Below are 27,470 nucleotides of genomic sequence, written 5' to 3' on the forward strand. Positions count from 1 at the left end.
ACTTTTCCCTTTTCTTGCGAGCAATCCTATTCGGAATAAGGGAATTTCCCTTAAAAAGGGGAAAACGTTGACAGCTATGGACCCTTGGGGTCACTTTCTACTCTACAATTATATGATTCTATGTCAGGGGTCCCCAAACTAAAGCCCGCCGCCCGCTCTTACCAGTGCTGCACAACACAGCTGCCCACTTCCGGGTCAGAGGTGCACCAGAAATAGCTTGTGCACATGTGCAAGCGTTATTTGCGCATGTGCATGCGTTATTTCTGGTGCACATCCGGGTCAGAGGAGACCCGTGCACATGTGCACAAGCTATTTCCGGTGCTCCTCCGACCCGGAACTGCGCCGGAAATAGCCTGTGCGCACGCATATGGGCATGCGCTCCTCTGCCCTCTGGCCCGCCATGCGATCAGCGCTGGAGACACCAGCCCAAGGCGCAGTTAGTTTCCTGACTCCTGTTCTATGTGGCCAGATTAAGCTGCTGGTAACATCCAGGTAATAAAGCAAGCACCCAAATGCTTTCAGAATTCAAATTGGAGTTTTGTGGTTGCAAGACAGGGTGTCTTTAAATGTATGTATAATACATTTAGCCCAGCATTTTCTGCAGCAGATTCCCAGATTCCAATAAATCTGCCACCATAACAGATATAACCATGGGTGATAATTATAATGAGAACAATTACAACGATGGCTTTATGTTTATGCGGTTTTGGACCACATCAGCTTAGAGACTTTCAGCAAGCTGCTAAGCAGAAGTGAGCTTTATTCATAAAGTTTACGATGCAAACATCTGTTCCTATAACTTTGGTTTCCAAATGATTCCTCCCTACCCTGACTGGGGAGGTGGATTATGAGTGGAATTTTCGCATTCATAAATCAATATTAAACTATCTGGCAATAAAGCTTCATGTCTGTACCAAGCGTAAGATAAAACCACAAATCCATTCAGGTTCATTAGCTTTTATTAGTTTCAGCTTTTAATCACATTGTAATTTGAGCTTGCAAGTCAATATCCTGGCTTAATTACTTGGAGTCCATAAACAAAGACAAAAAAAAAAAAGAACATTTAATCAAGTGATACACAAATAGCCTAAGAATCCCATTTGTAAACTACCCTTAAAATATTTACATTGAAGAAAAGCACCGTAACTGAGACAGGCTTCTGTAAGGCTGTTGTGTAGGGTTGGGCATTTGACTGGCCAAAAGGAAGAATAGGCCAGAATATTCACAAAAACAAACAAAACTCCTGCCTTTTACTTGTTAGTGATTAATACAATTATGACTGCAGCTTGCAGCAACTCTAGAGAGCTTATTAAAGCTCTAAAATGGCAGGAATGATATACTGGCAGTCTCCTACTTGGCATTCTTCAGAAATTCTAAAAGCCGTGAGGTTTTAAAATCAGTGGTTAAAGTCAGCGCAGGTTCGAAAGGGTCTCGTTTGCCATCTTGAGTCAAAATGGTACCCAATTGTCTCCAAACATAGGCAAACCCCCCCCCCCCTGCTCCTTGATCTCAGGAACCATCACTCAACTTTGGTTACAATATCTTCAAAGGTGTCCAAACACAAACAGCACACAGATAGTCAACTTTCCGAAACATATTATTGTTGTTTAGTTGTTTAGTCGTGTCTAACTCTTGGTGACCCCATGGACCAGAGCACGCCAGGCACTCCTGTTTTCCACTGCCTCCCGCAGTTTGGTCAAACTCATGCTTGTAGCTTTGAGAACACTATCCAACCATCTCATCCTCTGCCGTCCCCTTCTCCTTGTACCCTCCATCTTTCCCAACATCAGAGTCTTTTCCAGGGAGTCTTCTCTTCTCATGAGGTGGCCAAAGTATTGGAGCCTCAGCTTCAGGATCTGTCCTTCCAGTGAGCACTCAGGGCTGATTTCCTTCAGAATGGATAGGTTTTGAAATATACTCAGAGTCGCAAAGTGATTTCATGCTCTTTATTCAGCTCATAGTGGTGAGGAGGAATGAATGAATGAAAGTCCCCTCACAGTATCTGCTTTATATACACTATTTACACAATGGGCTGCACATGATTGGCTAATTCCGGAATTCTACTGTAAGCCAATCAGGTTGTGGATTCACTTCTATCTGGAGCAGGATTGGGTGGTTCCTGCCAACCAGTCATACTGCTGCATTGTTCTAGGACCAATCAGACTGCTGCATTCTGAATCCTATTGTTCTAGGACTAATCAGACTGCTGCAATTTGGATCCTATTGTTCTAGGACCAAAAAGACTGCTTCAGTTTGGATCCTATTCAACTCAGTACATAACAGGTTTGATCTTCTTGCAGTCCATGGGACTCTCAAGAGTCTCCTCCAACACCATAATTCAAAAACATATAGCACACCATATAACTTTGCAAAACCAATCAGTGCCAGATTCCCCCTCCATTTAAAAACAAGGGCCACCATAATCTAGTTTTGCTTTTTCCTGCGGCATAATTAAAAATGCTTTTATTCCAAATACTAATTTGGCTGAATCAACTTCCCTTGTGGAGGGTGCCGTGGTTTCATAAAAAGTGAAAAATGCATTTGAAGTAGAGCAGGCATGTGCTTATCTCTCCTACTATTTCCCACCCAGCCGGGAGGCATGGTAAAAAAAATATAAATAAATAAAAAATGCCACCCATTAACTCAAATCCAGGATTCAATTTTCTCTGTGTTGTAAGTAGCTTGGCTGCTATCTGACTGCTAATAAGGATGGTGTCACCAAAGGACTGTCATACATGGATGGAATACAATACATAAGACTGTCTGCTTCCTTCCTTTATCATTCACAGCTAGCAGGACTGGTGCATTTCTTTTTTGCCATCAGCAGATTCAACAGTGCAATATTTTTATTACTTTAATTTATATACCGCTTAACGCCAAATCAAGCTTCTAAGTGGTTTACAAAACCAGGTGCCGAAACATTAAAATATAAACACTGATGATTAAAAATTATTTATTTCATAAAAATTATATACCACTTGATTTTGTGTGTGTGTGTGTGTGTGTGTGTGTGTAATCTCAACAGCAGTTTACAAAAGGAATAAAACAATAAAATTATAAGGAAAATAGCTATTTAAAACATACAAAAAATAATTAAAATCAACTACGAAATAAAATGAGAATAAAACACACTTCAATGGTCTATATATCTGAGTAGGCTTGTCTAAACAAAAATGATTTTAGCAAATGCCAAAAAAGGAAAAAGGAAAGGTACCTTTCTGATAGTGATAGGGAGGAAGTCCCAAAGTGTGGGTGATGCCACACTAAAAGATTGATTCCTTATAAATGCAGAATGAGTATTGTGTGGCATCTGTAACAGTAAAATAAAACAATTCCATTAAACCATTTAAATATAAACATGTGTAATTAGTGCTTTTTTCTAGGGGTACGCATACCCCTAAACATTTTGTGAATCTAATGGGAGAAGAAACTACAAATAAAAAAAATAGTTTCTTCTCTAGCATGGTGAATCGTCAGTTCTGTGGCTACCTCCAATGGCGGCCTCATTTCCTTTCCTGGTGTTTCCTGAGTCTCAGACAGAAGCGAGCGTTTAATGTGTGAAGCAATGTGGAATGTGTGGCGTTTTACTGTTGAAAGTTTGGCCTCATTGAGGGGCAGTATTTGAATATGAGTAGGGAAATTACTAACAACATCTGGCGATGGACACCAACAGCAAGCAGAGGAATCGGGAAGACATTAGTGCACACAACCTCATGCCAATGCGGAAGATACTGTGAGCTGTCAGCTAATATGAGGTAATGCATGTTCTTTGTACTTCTGTCCATTTATTGTATTTATTTCCCCCCAATTTGAACTATAAAATGGTGATTTTCTTGAGTCAAAATGAGAGTATCCCTGAAGGTAGAAAAAAGGCACTGCCTATAGTTAAATTAACACCTCCCCACATCCTGTTCATGCCACACAACAATTAAGAAAGGAAGCTCAGTCAAGCGATCAAGAGAATGCCAGATAGATAGATGATAGATAGATAGATGATAGATGATAGATGACAGATGACAGATGATAGATAGATAGATGATAGATAGATAGATAGATAGATAGATAGATAGATAGATAGATAGATAGATAGATGATAGATGATAGATAGATAGATAGATAGATAGATAGATGATAGATAGATAGATAGATAGATAGATAGATAGAGATAGATAGATAGATAGATAGATAGATAGATAGATAGATAGATAGATAGATAGATAGATAGATGATAGATAGATAAAAGGTAAAGGGACCCCTGACCATTAGGTCCAGTTATGACTGACTCTGAGGTTGTGGTGCTCATCTCGCTTTATTGGCCGAGGGAGCCGGCGTACAGCTTCTGGGTCATGTGGCCAGCATGATTAAGCCGCTTCTGGCGAACCAGAGCACCGCACGGAAACGCCATTTACCTTCCCGCCAGAGTGGTACCTATTTATCTACTTGCACTTTGATGTGCTTTCGAACTGCTAGGTTGGCAGGAGCAGGGACCGAGCAACGGGAGCTTACCCCGTCACGGGGATTCGAACCGCCGACCTTCTGATCGGCAAGTCCTATGCTCTGTGGTTTAACCCACAGCACCACCCGCGTCCCATAGATGATAGATAGATAGATGATAGATAGATGATAGATAGATAGATAGATGATAGATAGATAGATGATAGATAGATAGATAGATAGATAGATAGATAGATAGATAGACAGACAGACAGACAGACAGACAGACAGACAGACAGACGGACGGACGGACAGACAGACAGACAGATAAAAATGTGAAATTCCCATACAGATGAATCCTCTTGCATTTCTAACCCATGCATAGATTCTACTTAAGATAATATCTTTATAATATAAACGCCAGAGCCACAATAGCCAATCGATATGTATCCATATAAAACACATGTTGGCAAACTGGATGCATGTAAATATATCAGTCAGTTAACATTGACATTCACAGTGCGCATGAAACAGAGAACATTTCACAGCCAGATGTGTTTTGACTACAATGTCTTCTTCAGCAGCCGATCAAAAATTCTGAACACCGGCTTGAGCACAAATCCAGAGGTTATAATCATGCTGAAGATTTGCTTAAATTAAAAATCCCCTTCTTGAGTTTTCAAAATGAAAACTGTAACTCTCTTAATCTTCGTCTAGACAGCACTGGCCAACATCCCCAGAAAACACACACACACACTGCAAATATTATTCTTTCGAACAAGAAATATCAGCTTATAGGGTGGTAAAGATGATCCACACTTCCATACATTGTAGCTTTTATGTGTGGAATAGCATTTATTATATATTCACAGGCTGCCTTGTGGCTTTTGTATTCATACATGGAAAAGAAAGCTTGGTTTTTGCTTTTCCTATTTCAGCAAGGAATATTTCAGCAAGCTCACATTCCATTCTGGTTAATTCATTACATCATAGTTGCAATGACCTGTGGCATCCACTAGGCTCGGCACCCAGTGTGGTAGAACTGGTCATGCTGCCTTAAATCCACTTTGGAAAATTTTTCGCTTCTCATATTTCAGCAAGAAGTGTATTCCATTGTACAAGTACCACCAGTTGAAAAGCTCACCTCCATATCACTGCAAGCTGATAATCAACAGGCTGTGGCAAGACACACTGGTGACTGGGAGCAGCCACCAGGACCATATAACACCAGTCCCGAAAGACCTACATTGGCTACCAGTATGTTTCCAGGCACAATTCAACAGGTTGGCTCTGACCTTTAAAGCCCGAAACAGACACAGTCCTATATACCTGAAGGAGTGCCTCCACCCTCATCGTTCACTGAAGTCCAGCTCCAAGGGCCTTCTGGTGGTTCCCTCACTGTGAGAAGTGAAGCTACAGGGCCTTCTTGGTAGTGGTATCCACCCTGCTGAACACCGTCCCATCAGATGTTGAGGAGATGAGTATCTATATAGCCTTTAGAAGACATCTAAAGGCAGCCTGTATAGGGAAGTTTTTCATGTTTCATGTTTTATTATGTTTTTATATATATTGGAAGCCACACAGAGTGGCTGCGGCAAGCCAGTTAGATGGGTCGGACATCACCATTATTCTTCCTCCTCCTCCTCCTCCTCCTCCTCTTCTTCTTCTTCTTCTTCTTCTTCTTCTTCTTCTTCTTCTTCTTCTTCTTCTTACCAGGCTCTGTTTATTTATCTTAATGCCTTAACTGAGCAATGCAGAGCAAGCTGGTCTTTCCAATAACATGGTCCAGAGTTGTTTAGGGCTTTAGAATTGTTTAAGTATCAAGAACTTAAAACTGACGTGGTGGTGAATAGGCAGCCAATGCAGGACCTTCAGGGCTGGGGTGATATGTGCCCACTAAGGAGCACCTCTCATCACATAGGCCATGACATTCTGCACCAGCTGCGGCCAATATTTTGCCCTGTGGATATCTATGGATGCAAAATCTCATGTGGGTTATGTGCAAGAGTTCCAAGGTCAGAAATGGGCAGGATCCAGTCTGCTGAACACTGCGATGGGACAAAGTATGAAGGGTAAATTTATTTGGAAGTTTTTTAGACTGCCTTTTAGGGCCATGGCAACACAAGGTGGCACTGTGTGTGCAACATCTGAATATAACACAGTTGGTAATGATAAGGTTTAATCTTGGAAATATCAAAATCTTTCAAGTAGTTTCCCCATGGACTAGAAACATGATATTTTGAGAAAACATAGGCAAGTGTCTACTAGAACTTATAACAGCATCTCCAGGTTTGTATACTAGCCCTGCCTTAAATACATACATGCGGTATTTTATCACTGTCCTCTTACAGAGCAATTCTTGTCCCAAGATCCACTGCCTGGAGGGTGTTCGGATGGGGTGGGGGTGCCCTCTTCTTGTGCAAAGAGCTAAACCATGGACCCCCAGCTTGCTGTGACTGTGGATATCAGGAGAGATCTGCCATGGTTGATACTTTTAGCTGGCCAACGCCATAGCTGAGGCAAAATAAAGAGCGCTGCTATCGACCACACACCCACACCACTTGTTGGCATCAGTCTGTTTTGAGAGACAGTGGAGTGTGCCTCTGGGGGTGAAGTCAAGCCACTGAATTAGCAGCACCAGTGTAACCTTTCCAGAGTGCAAGCCTAGGCACTGTGCATGGAGGTCCCGGGCCTCTTGACCTTGCTGATGTGGTCCAAAGGAAAGCAGAGTTAGGCACCAGCTGTGCTGCAGAAATTGCCAGAAGGAGGCATGCAAAGCACCATCTAACTGCTTTAGGTTCTCCACTCCAGATTTGTGTAGGGTTCAATCCTTAGCCTTTTCTTCTCCAGAAGATATCTCATGAAGCAGTGGAGGTTTAGGATAAGAGCTGCAAAGCTGGGTAAGGAAACATGACCCCGAGAGTTGCAAGCAGGTGGTGGGGCAGAGGGTTTCCTGACCAGCTCCCCAAAGGCAGAGATATGGGAAGAGTAGGTGAGTTCATTCCCGTAGTTTCAAGAGGCCCTGAAATGGGATTCTCTGGCAACATGATGTCTTTTAAATTTTATTTTATAGAATTGGGCAGTGTATTATTTGGAGGGGCAAATGGGGCCCATCAGCCTGGAAGGTAGCCCATCTAAGAGAAGAAAAACTCTGTTCCTAAAGCCCCACACAATTAGGGGCTAGAAATCTGAACAGACAATGAGAGATACCCCAGCTAGAGGAATAATCTGGTGCTCTTACATAATGTCCAGGAAGTTTGTATTTATAGTTTCATTTTTTCCCGTACAAAACTTTCCCCTACCATTTCAGTGACATATTGTCATGCCAGCACAATAGAAAATATATTCCTGGAACAAGACCAGGTTTCTCCATTATTCAGTCTCCTTTCATTTAGCTGCAAAATTTTTCAAAGTTCACGGCTTCACTCTTTGACATGGATTTGGAAACTGCCAACAGGGAACAATTCTTAAGCATTGCTGTTTTATTCCCTCCCCACCCACCCCCTTTTTTGGGGAGAAGTAGACTGTTTCTGAACTCTTCCAAAGTTTCCTTCAGCTGTGGTTGGGTGAATGCTAAGATTTGGCAAAATGAAAGCCAGGAGCTCAACTCAACACACCTCTTAATGACACGGTGGCTGCGGGTGCACATTAATTCACTGGGACTCAGATTTCACTTCAGAAATTGGGTCCATAGAGGATTTGCCACGACAAGTCAATTTAGAGAGCAGTTGACCAAAGGACTATTGGTAGCAAACACAGCTGCACATGAGAGGGGGAAAGCACAGATAAGAAAAGTGAGCAGAATACAGAAGGGAAAATCACTTAGGAGTAAACTTACATTTTAGGGATAAGGAAGGAGAGGCAGTATAAAAATATCACAATAGGGGGAACAGAACAGTAACAACGCACTGTTAAGCATCATTCATTTCTCCCCCCAAGGCTGTATAATTAAGAGATGGAACCTAACTAAGAGTACTTACTGGTACAACAGTAAGCTTGATTTGGTCCCTGGACAATTCATCTAGTTGGGTCCTCAAGCTGCAGGCACTATGGTTGGTCAGAGATGCTGCAGGTGTTCTCAGCGCCCCTCTTGAATGATGGTCTGGCCACAGCTTGCCTGCTGCTTCAAGAGCACAGCTGGCCTGCAGCCCCAGCTGTGTCTCCACAGCTGGAGGCAATAGAAATGGGAAGCATGTGTGGTCCTCATCAACTTTCGGAAAGACCTTAAAGGCTACTTCAAACTCTTGGTGTAGAAGAGTGTGGCATATAACCTCACCGAAAAGCTGACAAACAAGTCAGAGGAATAAAGCACATGGACACTTTTGCAGGAGGCTGGTGGAATTTTATTGTCTTTAAAAATACACCAGAAAGTGGATGGCCAGTCCCTAGAGTTTGTACTCACATATGGTTTTCATGACAACAATTTTTCACATGGTGTATATATACCTATTTATAGAAATACCTGCCTTTATAGTGTGGGAATTATTATCACAAAAGTGAAGGCGTCGGTTTTCCAGGTCTCACCACAATACATGTCTTCTTTAAGGGAGGACCCAGTTAAGAAAGAGTGGGAACCATTCATGTCTTATCTACAGAATCAATGTAAAGAAATGGACTCACTTGCAAGGTTTGATTAAACACTTGCAACTAACAAAATAAACGTAGGAAATAGAATGAGGATGCTAAAATGATAAGAGAAGAATAATAATCATGTTCAGAATGTTAAAGAATAAGAAATAACCAATATTTGGAGAGATAATATGCCAAAAAACCAGAAGAGGAAGCTGAGGGAAGTCGGGGAGGAGAGGGGGAAATTGGGGGATGGTACTTTTGTTATATGTTATGATATTTTGATGTTAAAAAATGTAAAATCTCAATAAAAATATTTTAAAAAAGGTTTTGATCATACAGCACAAGTGTAAAATGGCAATAAAAAGCTGGCAACAACAAGAAGGGGGGGAATCAAAGTACCGTACGTGTTTTGGATGTGCACTGGATTCCATGTGAAGTGGGCAGGCATCTGTTGTGCCCACAAAATTGATTTCATGCTGACAGATCCTCCAGGACAGTCAAGGGAAGAGCGAAGCAAGAGCTATGTGAATCTCAGCAGGTCTTGTAATTGCTCAGGTCAGTGTGGAAGAAGGCCTCCAAAACCTCTCAGGAGGTCTCTCTGGATAATCACCTGATTTGCTTCAGCCTGTAAGAGCAAGGAAGACTTCATGGACAGTGTGGTTGGCTTCCCCGAAGCCCAAAAATGGTTTGTCTGGAGGGAGTGGACCTGCAACAGTGGTCTCCTGACAAGAGACATCAATGAGGTGGTGGTGAGGTTGGAGCTGGGAGGGCACACCAGTAGGCACACTGGATTGGCTCCACTGGTGTACCTACGCAGGCCTGACCTCACCCCCCTGCCCCAGTAAACAGCAGTGTTGCCCCCACCAGGAAGCTCTTCCTGCAGCAATCCCTTCCATTGTCTTCCATAAACACAGTTTTAACAGTGAGTCCGTAAGTGACTGTGGAGGCCAATTCTGGATCCACACATCCTTCCACAGTGGGAACATAGGTTTCCGGGCAGGAGTTGATTATGGTGTGGGTCTGCCAAGCGTACCTTCCTCTTAGCAAGCTTCTCCCTTTCATCCTGAGTTTGAGTGTCTTCAAAGCCCATGACACCTTTGGTAAAGGCTGTTCTCCAACTGGAGCGCCCGCAGGCCAGTGTTTTCCAGTTGTCAAGTGTTTATGTTACGTTTTTTAAGATTTGCCTTGAGAGAGTCTTTAAACCTCTTTTGTTGACCATCAGCATTACGCTTTCCATTTATAAGTTCGGAATAGGGTAGTTGCTTTGGAAGACGATAATCAGGCATCTGCACAACATGACCAGTCCAATAAAGTTGATGTTGATGAATCATTGCTTCAACACTGGTGATCTTTGCTTCTTCCAGTACACGGGCATCAGTTCACCTGTCTTCCCAAGTGATGTGTAAAAGTTGTTGGAGACACCATTGATGGAATCTTTTGAGTAAGCTATTAAAGTATTAAAGTTTGGTGTCTCCTTCCCAAAGACCAGGAAGCTTCTGCCTGGCCTGGCTTAGGGATGGAGGCACAATGCTCGCATGTGTGATGCTGGAACATCACAACGTGAGCCCTCCCCCCAATTGTCCTCGCAAGCTGGTGCCTCTGGCCCTAACTGCTCCCTTATGAAAAATTTCACAGCATGCCACTGACAGAGTGGTTCAACAAACAATTCCTCATCCTAAAAAGACTATAGGAATTGTAGCTCTGTGCAGGGAATATGGGGTCTCCTAAGAACCCTTAATTACAGTTCCCAAGATTCCTTGGGGGAAGCCATGGCTGTTTTAAGTGGTTTGATCCTGAATTAAATGTGTGGTGCAAATAGCATTTACAGTGGTGCCCCGCAAGACGAACGCCTCGCGAGACGAAAAACTCGCAAAACGAAAAGTTTTTTCGTTTTCGAGTTGCCTCACAAGACGAATTTCCCTATGGGCTTGCTTTGCAAAACGAAGCTTGCCCCGCAAGCTCCGGGGACAGCGGGTCTTCCCCGCTGTCCCCGGACCTCTTTTGAAGCAAGGGGCGGCGGAGAGAAGCGATCTCCCCGCAGCCCCTTGCTTCAAAAGAGGTCCGGGGACAGCGGGGAAGAAGCGATCTTCTCCCCGCAGCCCCAGGTCCGGGGACAGCAGGAAGCGCTTCCCGCTGTCCCCGACCTCTTTTGAAGCAAGGGGCGGCGGGGAGAAGCTATCTTCTCCCCGCAGCCCCTTGCTTCAAAAGAGTGGACAGAGCGGCGCTTCCCCTCTGTCCCCGGACAGTCTCCATAGGAACACATTGATTGATTTTCAATGCATTCCTATGGGAAACCGTGCTTCGCAAGACGAAAAACTCGCAAGAAGAAAAAACTTGCGGAACGAATTAATTTCGTCTTGCAAGGCACCACTGTATTACCAAAAACCAGCTGACATAGAAACAGCCCAGGGGCAGGAGACTCCTAATGGATGTGGTTTTTCAGCAGAGCTGTTGAACTGAGCCCTGCTTCCCATCTCTCCCACTGAGGCAGCCTGATGGCTTCTACCATTTGACAGTTGATGGAGCTGGGCTTTCAGCAGAGCTGGTGGAATGATGAAGGTACGCAGGGCCATTTCCTCTGCTTATGGATTAGATGTTCTTCCTCAGCTTTTAAAGGCAGATTTTACAGCCTCTCATCCCCTCCCCATTCCTTGGCTACACCAAGTTAGCTTTGATCAAATAATACACACGACCATCTTCCTGCCAATATTGCTTCTCTAATATTTATGAATATCATTTTGGACGAGTGTTTAAACTTTGATGATCTGTTTTTGAAGAAGAGAAGAAATGTAACTTTTATAGAAAGAAAAGAAAGAAAATCAATCGAAACTGTGTTGCAGATGGAAGCAGACTAGTTCTAAACAGTTGTCTTTTCTCCTGTGAATACTTTGTCCCTATCTGGATGTGGGAAGAATTTATATTCCTGTATAAATGGGCTCTGAACTCTTATCAGCTTTTTTCAAATCCCTTGTTATCTGGTGGGAAAGCACCCCTGTACCACCTGGGATGATGATACTTCTCTAAATTCCATTGTTTAAAAGCCACCTCTAGCATGAAATACCTGAATAGGTTATGATTTCAAATGCACCAGCCATTGTGTTAGAGCAGCATGCCTCCATTAACAGTGCAATCTTGTGCAAGTCTACTCAGAACTAAATCTTACATGCATTCAATGCCCCACTGAACTCAGTAGGATTTATGGTCCACCTGCGCAAGGCAGAATCCCTCCCTCTGGCTCAAGGAAGAGGCAGAGCCAGAGAAATCAAGCAGGAAGGACAAGAGATGTTCAGGAAAGTTTCCTTCTCCCTCTATAGCTTCCATGCATGCACACAGGCACACCAATCAGAAACAGGAGCTGATTATTATCGTCAATATCAACATCAACTCTGGTTTATCAATTGCCTTCTAAACAACCATCTGAAGAAGGTTTACACATTAAACAGGCAACTATGGAGGATGTGGTGTGGGGAAAATATAGGTCCAGGATACAATGGCAGCGCTTCATGCTCCGGCACTGGGGGCGGGGAGCAGGTGGGGGCGGGGCTAGCACGCGTCCTGGGGGCATGACCTGCCACCTGTGGGGCATGGCGCCCAGTGTGGGCGGGGGGCAGCCATGATGGGACCCCACTGGGATTGCACTGCCGGGGGCGGTGCGCTCCCCCCGCACTCCTCTTCCTCCGCCAGTGCCAGGATACATATTTTTTCCAAGGCCAATGGCAGTGTGGTCTAGTGCTTAGAGTGTTGGGCTGTGAGCTGGGAGACTAGGTTTCAAATCCCCACTCAAGTCATGAAGCTCACTGGGCAGCCTTCCTTTGTTTCTTATCTTCTACCAGCAGTGGAAATCAGTCCTGTTCCCCCTGTGTGATTCCTAGGGATAAAGGGGCATTGGGAAGGGCTCTCTCTCAGATACAAGATTGCCGTCACAACTTGCCCCCTCAAAAAAACCCCACAGCCTCTTACCTTCATTTTACTTTCCGAAATAAATGTCCTGCTTGCATCGGCAACAGACAGACACACTCAGAAAGATGTCGCTATACGTTGCCTTCAGTGTACATGACAGTGGCAACTATGGTTGACCAAATTTGTTGGAAATCGTAGTTCTGTGGGGGGTAAACCACAATTCCCAGAATTCTTTGGGGAAGCCACATGTGTTAAATTGTATAGTACATCTGGTTGGCCACCATGGGAACAGGATGCTAGATTATATGTGCCATTAATCTGATACAGCAAGCTCCATTGTTCTTCTTATGATGTTATATGCATTGTTGTTGTTTAGTCGTTCAGTCGTGTCCGACTCTTCGTGACCCAATGGACCAGAGCACGCCAGGCACTTCTGTCTTCCACTGCCTCACACAGTTTGGTCAAACTCATGCTGGTAGCTTCGAGAACACTGTCCAACCACCTCGTCCTTCGTCCCCTTCTCCTTGTGCCCTCCATCTTTCCCCAAATCAGGGGCTTTTCCATGGGACTCTCCTCCAGCACCAGAATTCAAAAGCATCAATTCTTCAGTGATCAGTCTTCTTTATGCTCCAGCTCTCACTTCCATACATCACTACTGGGAAAACCATAGCTTTAACTATACGGACCTTTGTTGGCAAGGTGATGTCTCTGCTTTTTAAGATGCTGTCTAGGTTTGTCATTGCTTTTCTCCCAAGGAGCAGGCGTCTTTTAATTTCGTGACTGCTGTCACCATCTGCAGTGATCATGGAGCCCAAGAAAGTAAAATCTCTCACTGCCTCCACTTCTTCCCCTTCTATTGGCTAGGAGGTGATGGCATCAGTGGCCATGATCTTCGTTTTTCTGATGTTGAGCTTCAGACCATATTTTGCGCTCTCCTCTTTCACCCTCATTAAAAGGTACTTTAATTCCTCCTCACTTTCTGCCATCAAGGTTGTGTCATCTGTATATCTGAGGATGTTGATATTTCTTCCGGCAATCTTAATTCCGTCTTGGGATTCATCCAGCCCAGCCTTTCGCATGAATTCTGCATATAAGTTAAATAAGCAGGGAGACAATATACATCCTTGTTGTACTCCTTTCCCAATTTTGAACCAATTCAGTTGTTCCATATCCAGTTCTAACTGTTGCTTCTTGTCCCGCATAGAGATTGCTCAGGAGTCAGATGAGGTGATCAGGCACTCCCATTTCTTTAAGAATTTGCCAGAGTTTGCTGTGGTCAACACAGTCAAAGGCTTTCGCATAGTCAATGAAGCAGAAGTAGATGTCTTTCTGGAACTCTCTAGCTTTCTCCATAATCCAGCATATGTTTGCAATTTGGTCTCTGGTTCCTCTGCCCCTTCGAAATCCAGCTTACACTTCTGGGAGTTCTCGGTCCACATACTGCTTGAGCCTGCCTACATAGCCCAAATCTAAACTGGCTTTGAGCAGCAGGCTGCTGAAGTGGCGGGGGCAGGGGCGCACAGGGGCAGTTGCACTGGGCACAAAATTTCAACACCCGGTGATGCCTTAATACAGCTGTATGCTTCTGTTGCTGAAAACGGCTTCTCCATGCGAACCAGAAAGTCACCTCTCCAGACAATGGAACCCCTCTTCTTTCCTTAGCTCTGTGGCTGCCATCTTCTGGGTGACGTGGACACCATTAGGCAGTTGAATGTGCATGTGTACTCTGTCCATTTTCCTCCCTCTGTGTCTCTCTCACACACACACGACCCCGGGTACTGGCAACCCACGCTATGCCACTGGGTTGCTGACTTATGGAAATTACTGCTGAGAGGGTAAAATTCCTATTACTTTCAACATTCAGAAAGAACCTTAAGGTTCATGGAAGGATGCGTTTGTACTCCACATGCACACCTGCAGCAAATAGTTCTCAAAGCTGCTCATTAAATCCCATATTTTCAGTGGCATCGAGAGAAGTATCGCTAGGAGGGAGTTACTTCTAGCACTGTGTCCTGTTAAATTTACCTTCCCTGAAAATTTACCTTCTTAATAATTTTCCTGGTTTCATCACTCCTGGCAATTTCCAAGATTAATATTTGGAGCAAATACATTTTTCTGCAGCCAAAACTTTGAATACCGTTAAGAAGTATGTGTAAGGCACAGAAAGTATTTATTGCAACAGGATGTCATACGTGGGTGTTCTGTTAGGAACACTCCTGCAATTCCCATCACAAATATTATACCACAGATTTCTTAATTCACTTGCTGACTTCACTAACGAGAGAGCTTTAGTTTCCAGTCTTTTGGGTACATTAATTAAATCTGCTGGTTTCATACGCTCTTATGGACTTGGGATTTGCAGGGTTGATGGTATGTAAAAAAGCACACTGCTAATTAGGAATCAGCTGCATACTCCCCCGTATCGATTTTCAAGCAGAAATTAGCTAATTAGGAAGGTGAGGGAATGCTTTGACTGTGTCAATATTGCGTGTTTGTATGTGCTGTTGTTATTGTCTCCCTTCATGGCAGCTCCTATCAGAGACTGAAGCTTCAAAGCAGAGTATAGATTTGTGAAACCCAGTTACCAAAAAAAATATAGAGAGAGAAAGACCAGAGAGGAGTGGTCTATTTTATTTTCCGCCACTTTCAGGGTGGGGAAACTCCACTTCCCACCATGATTTACTAGGCATGACTAGGCGAGGTAGATTAGGATATCAGCTGCTGCATTTCTCTGTAGTGTCCAATTTGACTCTCATTCATGCACAAAATCATGCTGTTTCAGAGCTGGAAAGGGTTTTGGAACCCATCTAGGACTGCCCCCACCCCATGCTCAGTCCAGAGGTCTTTCAACTACAGCACCCTCGAAATATACATGTAGGAATTTTACTTTATAAACACCAGTGCCTAAATTTGAAGAAACAAAAAAATATTGTGTGTGTGTTTTAAGTGGATAGTGTAATTTGTGAATTTCAGGGCCCTGCACACCTCATGCGGGTGGTCTAAACCACTGAGCCTCAAATCCCCATGATGGGATGAGCTCCCATTGCTCTGTCCCAGCTCCTGCCAACCTAGCAGTTTGAAAGCACGCCAGTGCAAGTAGATAATTAAGTACCGCAGTGACAAGAAGGTAAACGGCGTTTCCGTGCGCTCGGTTTCCATCCCGGTGTTCTGTTGCGCCAGAAGCGGTTTAGTCCTACTGGCCACATGACTCGGAAAGCTGTCTGTGGACAAATGCCAGCTCCCTCAGCCTGAAAACGAGATGAGTGCAGCAACCCCAGAGTTTGACTGGACTTAACCATCCAGGGATCCTTTACCCTTTACTTTTCACATACACACCACTGGAGGCTGGCTTTTGGAGTCTCTGGTCTGAAGCATTCTTTGACACTTTATACTTACGCTGGCAGCTCTTCTGTAGTATCCAAGACCATAATCCTCTGCCAGAGACTTTCATAAACAATCGGAGTGAAACTCAACAGCCTGGTACTGCCAAGTATCTCTGCTCTTTCCAAGCAGCTGTTGCCACTGGCCTTGTGTGTGAACTTCAGCGGTACTTTCTGCTAGCCCTTTATGCTGAAAGACAAAAGCACAACAACACCAAGATTCATAGCTGTTGGGAGAAAAATCTTAAGGCGCCCACAACCCATGTAGCTATATTTAAAAGAGATGGATGAGTCTAAGATGAATTTGCCTACCATTCTGGCTTCAGTGCAAATTTCTCTATAAATCACATGCTCTGTGAACAATCAAAGTGCTCTCTTTTAAGCTGAGGAGCAATTACTTTCCAAAGACCAGGATAAATGATTCAGGATTGTTAGGTCTTATTAGAATTTCAAAGCAGAGGATCTAATAGTAATACTAGGACACATGAATAATTGTTCTGGCAACAGTGGCGTCAATGGGTCATTCAGTATCACAGGACGCTGGGGGATCTCATCCCAGGAAGAGGCATGAGAACCTTGCAGAGAACCCCAGCACAGTAGAGAATTCAGAAGACCCCGCTGAGCTACCCAGCCTCATGGATATCTTGTTGATCTCTGGTGATTTTCATTCTGGTTCTTAAGATGAAACCCTTCTCAGTTGCCACAATGAATTTTGCCTGCAGGTCCAGGCGTTGTGTCCTCCAATCATCATCATCATCATTTTTCATCATCATCATTTTATTTGTATGACACCTTTCCATAGTGAAAACAATGCAGAAGGTGGCTTACAGCATGACAAGATTTACATAATTACCAACTTAACAAAAGTCATAAACAATAAAGAAAGCACATTAATAATAATAATAATAATAATAATAATAATAATAATAATAATAATTTATTTATACCCCACCCTCCCCAGCCAAGACCGGGCTCAGGGTGGCTAACACCAGGTATAAAAACAATGGATTAAAATACAACTTAAAAACAAGATTAATATACAACATTAAAGGTACACAACCAAATGGAAAACAATTTCCACATAAATCATAAAAAAATCTAAAACTAAAAATACAACGTTAATATCAGTAACAATTTAAAATGACATAGGTAAAAAATAAAATACAATTAAAATAAAAACAATTTTTAAAAGGACCCATCTCTGTCGAGCAGCAGCAGCCCTTTGCATGGCCAGTTTCCCCCTCCCACCAGTAGAAATAAACACACCGGACAACATCATTTAGGTAAATGGGCTAAAAGTGGCCACAACTTTATTGGTTACAGGTGATGAGTGGTATTGGCTTAGGCATTGGTCCTAATCAACTGTCCTGCTTCAGTCTGTCTGCCTGAGAGGCCGGGAAGAGTTAACACAAGCAGGGGGAACCCTGCTGATGCACATCGACTAGCCCCCCCCCCGGGAGCACCGCTCGGGGGGCGTGCCTTGGACCCTGGCCTCCATAGGCTTCCGATGGGGCCATGCCCCCTGGAGTCCTTTACCGGACTACCCTTCACTATCTGGGGGAGGTGATGGTGCTCCTCCCCCCCCTCCATTCATCTACATAACAATACCCCTACCAATGCCTAACCACCAAACCATGGAAGTTGTGACGATTTGCTACGAGGTAGGCGAAAAAACCAAATGGCTGGTGCCAATTTGCCAAGTGGAAAAATTCCTACCAGGCCCCTTAACGGCGACCAACCGAAGTCCATAGCAAGGTCAATAGAGAACCTTGAAGGGTGGGTGGGAAATTCCCCAGCTGATCGGCAGCAAAAGAGGATGCTCCTCTGCCGCGCTTGCCCTTAAATGGGGCAAGCCACACCCCCTGAGCCAGCTGATATGCTGGCCAGGGAATGACGCGGCAGAGGATTCCCCTGTTCGCGCGGGGCTGGGAGTCAGCCTCCGCGCGAGTGTTGGGGGCGGGAAGCCCGTAACACCACCTCGTCCTTAGGTTGGAAGTGGCTTTACGGAGCCCTCCATGCCCCACCCCAAGTCAGGTGTGAAGGGGCAGGGCAGGGCCCTTCAGGCTCCCAGCAGGTCAGTCCTCAACCCAGGTAAATAATACACCAATACGACAGGTTTGGATCAAAACAAACCACACCTTTATTGAATACAGATGAAAGACGTTTGGCTTGGGCATGGGGCAATCAAAATACCACCCACTGGAAGTGATATGTAGGTCAATCTGGGGGGGGTCCTGACTACATGAAATAGGGTGACCCCCACAGGGACTACTGTTTAGGGAAGTGCCTTCAGCCCTGGCCCCGCCTGGGCACATGGACGTGGCCACTCCCATCGGACCCCTTTAACGGGATACCCCAGTGTTTGGAGGGGCAGGCGGAGACTACAACCTCCCCTCCATCCAAGACAATGGATTGCCCCAATGCCCAACCGCCAACCGAGAGCAAACAGGTCGTGCCCAGGCACAGGCTGTTTAAATGGCCATGGGGCAGACCTGAGGGGAGCCTTCCTTCTCCATTGGCCCCACCCACTGTCACAGCCCAGGTCCCATCCTGCATCCCCATTTGCCAAAAGAGGGTGCAGGCTAGGATCCAGCTCCTGATAGGCCACCAGGAAGGGCGCCAAAGCCATTGCTCCTCCATCAGGGCCCCAGGGGAGCCTCTGCTATCCAGCAACGCTCTGCACTAAAAGGGTGAGTGCTCTTCCCATTTTAATATGAGAAGAAGGTGTACCTTGGCTAGCAGAATTCTGAGAATCATTGCTCTATGGCCAAGGTGGTGGATGGCATTTCTTCTAAGACCTGTCTGTGGCAACAGGATCCTGCGTACCCATCAGATCTTTCCAATTTAACCCAGACCACTCCAAGTCACATTGTTAGGAGCAACAGCCAAGGAATGAACTGGTTGTAGAATTCCCTTTCCTTTTGCTTTGCCTTGCCTGATAGAGTACATTTGATACTCTAGCAGTGGCACAGATGCTGGACAGCATATTTACCTTGTACTCTTATAACAATCACATCACTGGATTTATAGTATGTCTGGTCTGCCGTAGGGGTCAAATAAGCACACAAGCAATGCTCATTTCGGCAGCTCTCACTGCAGGTTGAGATGCCATAAAGTTTAACTTGTGGAATGTTATCAGTCTGAGTCAGAGGCTGTTACCAGGCTCAGTTTGGGGGCTTTGTAGTGTCCTTTCACGCCAAAGACTTGGAAGGGTAGGCAATGATCAAAAATAAGAATACAATAAAAATAAGAATACAAATGGACAAATCTGTAAGTGTCACTTGCTCTCTTTTTTTTAGTTCCCCCATTTCCACATCAGTTTGTAATATCTATAGCCAGTGCTTTTTTTCTGGGGGGGGATTTGGGGGTACGCATACCCCTAAACATTCTGTGAATCTAGATTTGGCCTCATTGAGGGGCAGTATTTCAATATGAGTAGGAAAAGGAAAATACCCCTAGACATTTTTTAAGAAAAAAGCACAGGTTATATCCACCCATCTATCCTTGCTGGCCTCCCATGGGCAGGGGTATATTAAAGACCCCCATGTCCATTCCCTCAGCTAATTCCATCCCCCTCTTATTTCTTCACACAAATGACCACAGTCATGTTGTTAAGTTCACAGCTTTTATTAGGGATGAAGTACTATGGCACTAGGGATGCGGGTGGTGCTGTGGTCTAAACCACTGAGCCTTGGGATTGCCAATCAAAAGGTCGGTGGTTAGAATTCCCGCGACGGGGTGAGCTCCCATTCCTCGGTCCCTGCTCCTGCCAACCTAGCAGTTCGAAAGCACGTCAAAGTGCAAGTAGATAAATAGGTACCACTCCAGCAGGAAGATAAATGCCATTTCCGTGCACTGCTCTGGTTCGCCAGAAGCGGCTTAGTCATGCTGGCCACATGACCCGGAAGCTGTATGCCAGCTCCCTCGGCCAGTAAAGTGAGATGAGTGCCCCAACCCCAGAGCCGTCCACAACTGGACCTAATGGTCAGGGGTCCCTTTACCTTTACTAAGGGAGGGGAGAGTGCTCTTGTGAATCCTGCTTGTGAGCTCCCAATGGGCATCTGGCTGGCCACTGCGATAAAAGGATTATGGACCAGAGCCCATTGGCCTGGTCCAGCAAGTCCTTCTGACATTCTCCCGTATCCCTAGAATAGGCATCTTTTTCTACCTACGCCTGCTCCTCTCATTGCTCTGCTCCCCCTCCCTTCTCATCAGTAGAAATGAGTTAAGCAGCCCCCCAGAGGCAGCAAGACATAAGAGCAGAGCTGGAATATGGAAGATAAGCAACTGCAAGAATGGGAGGCTTCTGCGACGCAGTAACGTTCAGGCTTTCCTTTGAAAGATGGGTAAAAGCATATCCAAAGCACGTGGAAAGAAAAGACACAAAGACTAGCCACCTGGGGGCCATTCCAGCTTTGGGAAGTGAGTGCAGCTTGTTGCTACAGCGATTACTTTGCTGTTGTTCCTCATAGAAAACGTTGACTGATTGAAGCATCCTGGAGGCTCATCTCCAGCCCCCATTTCAAGCCCCAGTGGATTTGCTGTGAAGCATGGCACTGCTGCTGTTCAGCAGATGGGACCATCATTCGGGAGTCCCTAAAGAACTTTGGGATGCTTATTTCTTTATGGCTTTTCTGTGCTGCTCATTGGGCAGACCTTGCCAACCTGCTGGTGTAAGATTAGTAAAACAATAAGCATCCAGTTTAATATTTCTTTTAAAAAATGTGAATGGACCTGATCCACACCAAGATGCGAAGATTTCACACTTCTCTTAAATTAGCAACAGAGGTCTTGGCTTGAAATATGCCCAAACAAATGTGTGGGGTTTTTTTAAGGGTAAAATATATTTGGAAATGTATACGTTGCAACAAAATATGTGTTTGAATATTATGGAGGGTTCTTTCTTGAAGGCTGTTTCTTGAAGTCACAGATTGATGTGGAAAGAGGATAGAAGCCACCCAGATTGGTTGGGGAACCCAGTCAGATAGGTGGGGTACAAAAATTTAATAATAATAATAATAATAATAATAATAATAATAATAATAATAATACAGCGGACGCTTGGGTTGCGAACATGATCCGTGCAGGATGCATCTGCGCACACGCGGGTTGCGATTTCGCGCATCTGTGCATGCACAAAGCGTGATTTAGCGCTTCTGCGCATGCGCGACCACCAAAACCCAGAAGTAACCCGTTCCGGTACTTGCGGGTTTCGGCGGTGCGCAACCCGAAAAAACGCAACCTAAAGTGTCTGTAACCCGAGGTATGACTGTAATAATAATAATAATAATAATAATAATAATAATAATAATAATAATAATATCCAGCACTGAATCCAAGGGATCCCTTTCTTTCCTCAACAAACCTTGTCTTTTATCTGGCACCTCATCACTTTTCGGGTAACTACACTTTGAGCCTAGGGAACGCGCGAGAGGCTGCATAACTTTCCAAAGAGAATTTGACAAACGAAGTTTGTGTTCAATGATTCCAAATAACTGACTGGACCTTTGGCTGCCAGCCTATTTCTGTGTGTGTTTGCATAAACAAGTGCCTACTGGTTCCTTAACTCAGCACTTCTAATGGGAACAATAACTTAAACAATATGTTCCGCCAAGCATACCCCACCATTTTTAATCACTTTACGTGAAATTGACAATGTTTGCTGAAGTCAGCAGCAGGTTTTGCATAAGCAGATGCAGCAGGTTATTACCCTGACAAGCCTTCAGTAAAGTTTCCAAAACAGCAAAGCCTCAAGCTAGGCGAAGCAAACTTTTAGGATTGTGACTTTAATCACGCATTTTGGGTAGGGCACCGGGGGGGGGGATTCATTGTTTCAATCATAATCTAACACAAACCTACCCAATTTGCGCTTCCCGAAACAATTTCATAACTCGAAATGCATCTTTATCCTACGAAAATCACACTTCTCTAAATTCTGCTTGGCAATTCTGCAACCCAGAAAATGTGTACAACATGAATATGTTAGGGGATAGTGTGCACAGAAATGTGGGTATTTGTGATTTAATTGTACCAAAATTCACCCTACTAGGAGAAGGTACTTTCAAAACTGTGCGTGTTTAAGATAAGTGTACATGAGAATATGGAAAATGTTTTAGATGTCATCTATAATGAATTGAAAGAAATGTTTAAATTCCCTTTTACAAAGAAACCCGGAAGCCTTTCTGTTCGGTATCATGTCTGTGGAAACCAAGAAAACTTGTAGACCTTTATTTATGTACACCACCACAGCGGAGAGAATTTTGATAGCCCAAATTTGGAAAACTAACAATAACCCCACAAAATCTGACTGCTTAGCAAAAATGATTGAATATTTACATCTTGCAAAACTAACACTTAGAATAAGAGGAAATAATAATAATAATAATAATAATAATAATAATAATAATAATAATAATAATAATAAATTTTATTTATATCCCGCCCTCCCCAGCCGAAGCCGGGCTCAGGGCGGCTAACAAATACTATTCAAAAAGTTAATAAAGAATAGTCAATCTTCAAAGAATATCTTAAAAATTGTACGGACAACGCAGGACTCCTGGCAGATACAGAGCAAATCTTGAAGATAGAGGGAAGGAATGGTAAATTTGATTAGATAAACATAAAGGAAAAGTAGAATAACTAATATGATATGCATATAGAGTTAAGTTTGGAAACAAAGCATAAAGAGAAGAGTTGGAAGTCAAATATCTGTGGTGTATACGTCGGATATGTAGGTATGTATTTTATGTAATGTATTGTATCATTTTTGTTACGTTCTATGTAAATTGATGTATAATAACAATAAAGATCATTTTAAAAAAGGAATACTGACAATGTTTTGATGACTTTTGTTAACATATTTGCAAACTGATGCAGAAAGGAGGCAAATTGAAGATTTTTTTTTTAAAGAGAGAGAGAGAGAGAAACTGAGAGAAACCAACATTGTTTGAGCCATATATCCATGAGAAAATAAGAACCTGCTGCTGGATTAAGTAAAGGGCATATCTTGCCCAGTATCCTGTTTTGACGGTGGCCAACCAGATGCCTGTGGGAATCCCATAAGTAAGAGCTGAGCATAGTAGCACTTTCCCACCTTGCAATTCTTTTGTTGTTGTTTAGTCATGTCTGACTCTTTGTGACCCCATGGACCAGAGCACGCCAGGCACTCCTGTCTTCCACTGCCTCCCGCAGTTTGGTCAAACACATGTTCATAGCTTTGAGAAGACTGTCCAGCCATCTCATCCTCTGTCATCCCCTTCTCCTTGTGCCCTCCATCTTTCCAACATCAGGTTCTTTTCCAGGGAGTCTTCTCTTCTCATGAGGTGGCCAAAGTATTGGAGCCTCAGCTTCACTATCCGTCCTTCCAGTGAGCACTCAGGGCTGATTTCCTTCAGAATGGAGAGGTTTGATCTTCTTGCAGTCCATGGGACTCTCAAGAGTCTCCTCCAGCACCGTAATTCAAAAGCATCAATTCTTCGGCGATCAGCCTTCTTTATGGTCCAGCTCTCACTTCCATACATTACTACTGTGAAAACCATAGCTTTAACTATACGGACCTTTGTTGGCAAGGTGATGTCTCTGCTTTTTAAGATGCTGTCTAGGTTTGTCATTGCTTTTCTCCCAAGAAGCAGGCAGTACAGTATATCAATTATATTATTATTATTATTATTATTATTATTATTATTATTATTATTCCTGTTCACATTGTAAATGAGCAGAGACTATACTTCTAAATGGTTCCTGTGCTGACTATATCCCTGCACATAAAAAAGAAGAGTTTCCCCAGACAGGCTAGCTTATGGTATGCAGGATTTTTTGCTTAAATGCTGGAACATTGCAGCATGCAATCCCATGTCTGAAGTGATACAGGCCATGAAGAGTTTTACCAAAGATAAATTCACTACTGAGTTCACTACTGAACTCAGGAGTGCTTACTTCTGACTGCGCAGATTCAACTTGCAGAACAAAAAGAGTTGTTAAGAAAAGATCTCCAGTCAGCTGAAATTCAACCATTAGCTGTCAGTAAGAAACACAATTTCTTGTTTTTATTTTATTTTTGCTTTTAGCTTTGTGATTCTTTTATTTTTGCTTTTAGCTTTATGGTTCTTTGGTTTGGATTTATGCGTTCTTCCTCTCAAAGTATTTTTTTGTTTTATATTCTTTATTGAAAAAATAAAAAAGCACAAAATTACAAGTGCACAGAGTAAGATAAGATACAAAAAAGAGGTGAGGAGAAATAGTTTTGTTGTTTAGTCGTTTAGTTGTGTCCGACTCTTCATGACGCCATGGACCAGAGCACGCCAGGCACTCCTGTCTTCCACTGCCTCCCGCAGTTTGGTCAGACTCATGTTCATAGCTTTGAGAACACTGTCCCACCATCTCGTCCTCCATCGTCCCCTTCTCCTTGTGCCCTCCATCTTTCCCAACATCAGGGTCTTTTCCAGGGAGTCTTCTCTTCTCATGAGGTGGCCAAAGTATTGGAGCCTCAGCTTCAGGATCTGTCCTTCCAGTGAGTACTCAGGGCTGATTTCCTTCAGAATGGAGAGGTCTGATCTTCTTGCAGTCCATGGGACTCTCAAGTGTCTCCTCCAACATCAGAATTCAAAAGCATCAATTCTTTGGTGACCAGCCTTCTTTATGGTCCAGCTCTCACTTCCATACATCACTACTGGGAAAACCATGGCTTTAACTATACAGACCTTTGTTGGCAAGGTGATGTCTCTGCTTTTAAAGATGTCGTCTAGGTTTGCCATCGCCTTTCTCCCAAGTAGCAACCGCCTTTTAATTTCATGACTGCTGTCACCATCTGCAGTGATCATTGAGCTCAAGAAAGTAAAATCTCTCACTGCCTCCATTTCTTCCCCTTCTATTTGCCAGGAGTTGATGGGCCCAGTGGCCATGATCTCCGTTTTTTTGATGTTGAGCTTCAGACCATATTTTGCGCTCTCCTCTTTCACCCTCATTAAAAGGTTCTTTAATTCCTCCTCACTTTCTGCCATCAAGGTTGTGTCATCTGCATATCTGAGGAGAAGTAGTACCCATGTAGAAAACAAAACAGAACAAAAGAAAAAGAAATTGTGTACATTTTTAAAAGAAAAAAAGAAAGTTATAGTAGTTAACCGGACTTTAACCTAATAAGGTATTTCTAAAAATGAATTCCAAATACCATTAAATTTGTCCATGGCACGTCTACGTTTGTATTTATGCTTTTAGATTGTTGTAAACTGTTGTGATATATTTTATAATGCACTAGGATAGAAATATTTTTATAAATAATAACTAAATAAATATAGCTAAGGAGTGTGATAGTTTATTCTGCTAGCATTGTAGCAAATATTCCCATATTTCCAATATTTTTGCATCCAGTTTGGCTGGTTTCAGAGATATTGGATGAGGCCCCATAGATGATTTTTCCCACTCCAGTGCAACATAATTAAACTTAAGAAAATGGGAATATAAGGCAAATTTCTACTTTTGTGATATTACTCTCCATTCCCTACTTTGCACCAATACCCTGATGTCTCTTGTTATAAAATGAAAACCTTGAATAGGCCTGCCTTAATCAATCTACCTTTGTAGGTTAGTTAAATCAGTTATGCTCACTGATACTTGGTGTGATCAGATGTGAACCAAACACATTCTCATATAATTTAGGTTTTGATCATATGCCTAAGTAACTTCTATTTAAAAATAGCTAATGTCTGGTGCACTTTTATTAGCTGCTGCTAAAATTGTTTTGCTTTGATGATAGTAGGCTACGTTTAATCAAAACTGTTGCAAAAGTAGCAGTGTATGCATTTTGGCACATCAATTATCCTTCCGATCCTTTCAAGTAGCTGGATGTTTTGGATAATATAGTCTTATTTTTCTTTGATGTCTGAGAAAGTTTGGGGAAATGAGGAACTTGAATCTTGGGAGGTTGAGTTTCTGCAAGTAGGTGATAGGGGAAGTAAAGTGGAGGTCAATGAGTCTTCATTAAAAAAAAATACTTTGTGTGTCCATGTCTCATGTTTCCCCCTTTCTAAAATTTATTTATTGGTGTGTTTTTTTTTCCTTTTTGTAAGTCCACCTAAGCATAAAATAAAATAAAATCAGGATTAAGGGGTTTTCTCAGGATGGTAGAGGGCATGTGTGCTGTGCCCCATTGGTGCAATTCTGGTGGCACTTGCCCTTCTTCTGATAGAGAATACTTTGGGTGGAGGACAAAAATGGGGGGTTGAGGAGGGTCAATTGGGGGGACGAGTGAGAAATGTCCCTATTTTCATCTGAGGAATATTGGAAGGTTGTTGTTGTTTAGTCGTGTCTGACTCTTCGTGACCCCCTGGACAAGAGCATGCCAGGCACTCCTGTCTTCCACTGCCTCCCGCAGTTTGATCAAACTCATGTTAACAGCTTCAAGAACACTGTCCAACCATCTCATCCTCTGTCGTCCCCTTCTCCTTGTGCCCTCAATCTTTCCCAACATCAGGGTCTTTTCCAGGGAGTCTTCTCTTCTCATGAGGTGGCCAAAGTATTGGAGCCTCAGCATCAGGATCTGTCCTTCCAGTGAGCACTCAGGGCCGTTTTCCTTCAGAATGGATAGGTCTGATCTTCTTGCAGTCCATGGGACCCTGTGTTGGAGGGTATGCAAGTGCAAATTACCAAGCTTACTGTATGCTTGTGAAACATGGACCACTTATAAAAGCCATCTCCAACTCCTCAAAAGAGTCCATCAACGGTGTCTCCAAAATTTTTTACACATCAGTTGGGAAGACAGGCAAACTAATGCCAGTGTACTAGAAGAAGCAAAGATCACTAGTGTCAAAGAATGATTCTTCAACATCAGCTTCATTGGACTGGTCATGTTGTGTGGATGCCTGATGATCGTCTTCCAAAGCAACTACTCTATTCCAAACTTAAAAATGGAAAGTGTAATGCTGGAGGTCAACAAAAGAGGTTTAAAGACCCTCTCAAGGCAAAACTTTTAAAATGTAGTATAAGCACGGACAACTGGAAAACACTGGGCTGCGAGCGTTCCAGTTGGAGAACAGCCTTCATCAAAGGTGTCATGGATTTTGAAGACACTCCCATTGAAACAAACAAAAAACAACTGGATGATAAATCAATGGGTTTTCATTCAGAACCCATTATTTGTGATTTCCATTTGTTTTTGTAACTGAAATAAATGAAACTTTTTTCATTTTC

This window comes from Podarcis vaucheri (genome assembly GCF_965113315.1).
Source record: "Podarcis vaucheri genome assembly, chromosome: 9".
Classification (NCBI taxonomy): domain Eukaryota; kingdom Metazoa; phylum Chordata; class Lepidosauria; order Squamata; family Lacertidae; genus Podarcis; species Podarcis vaucheri.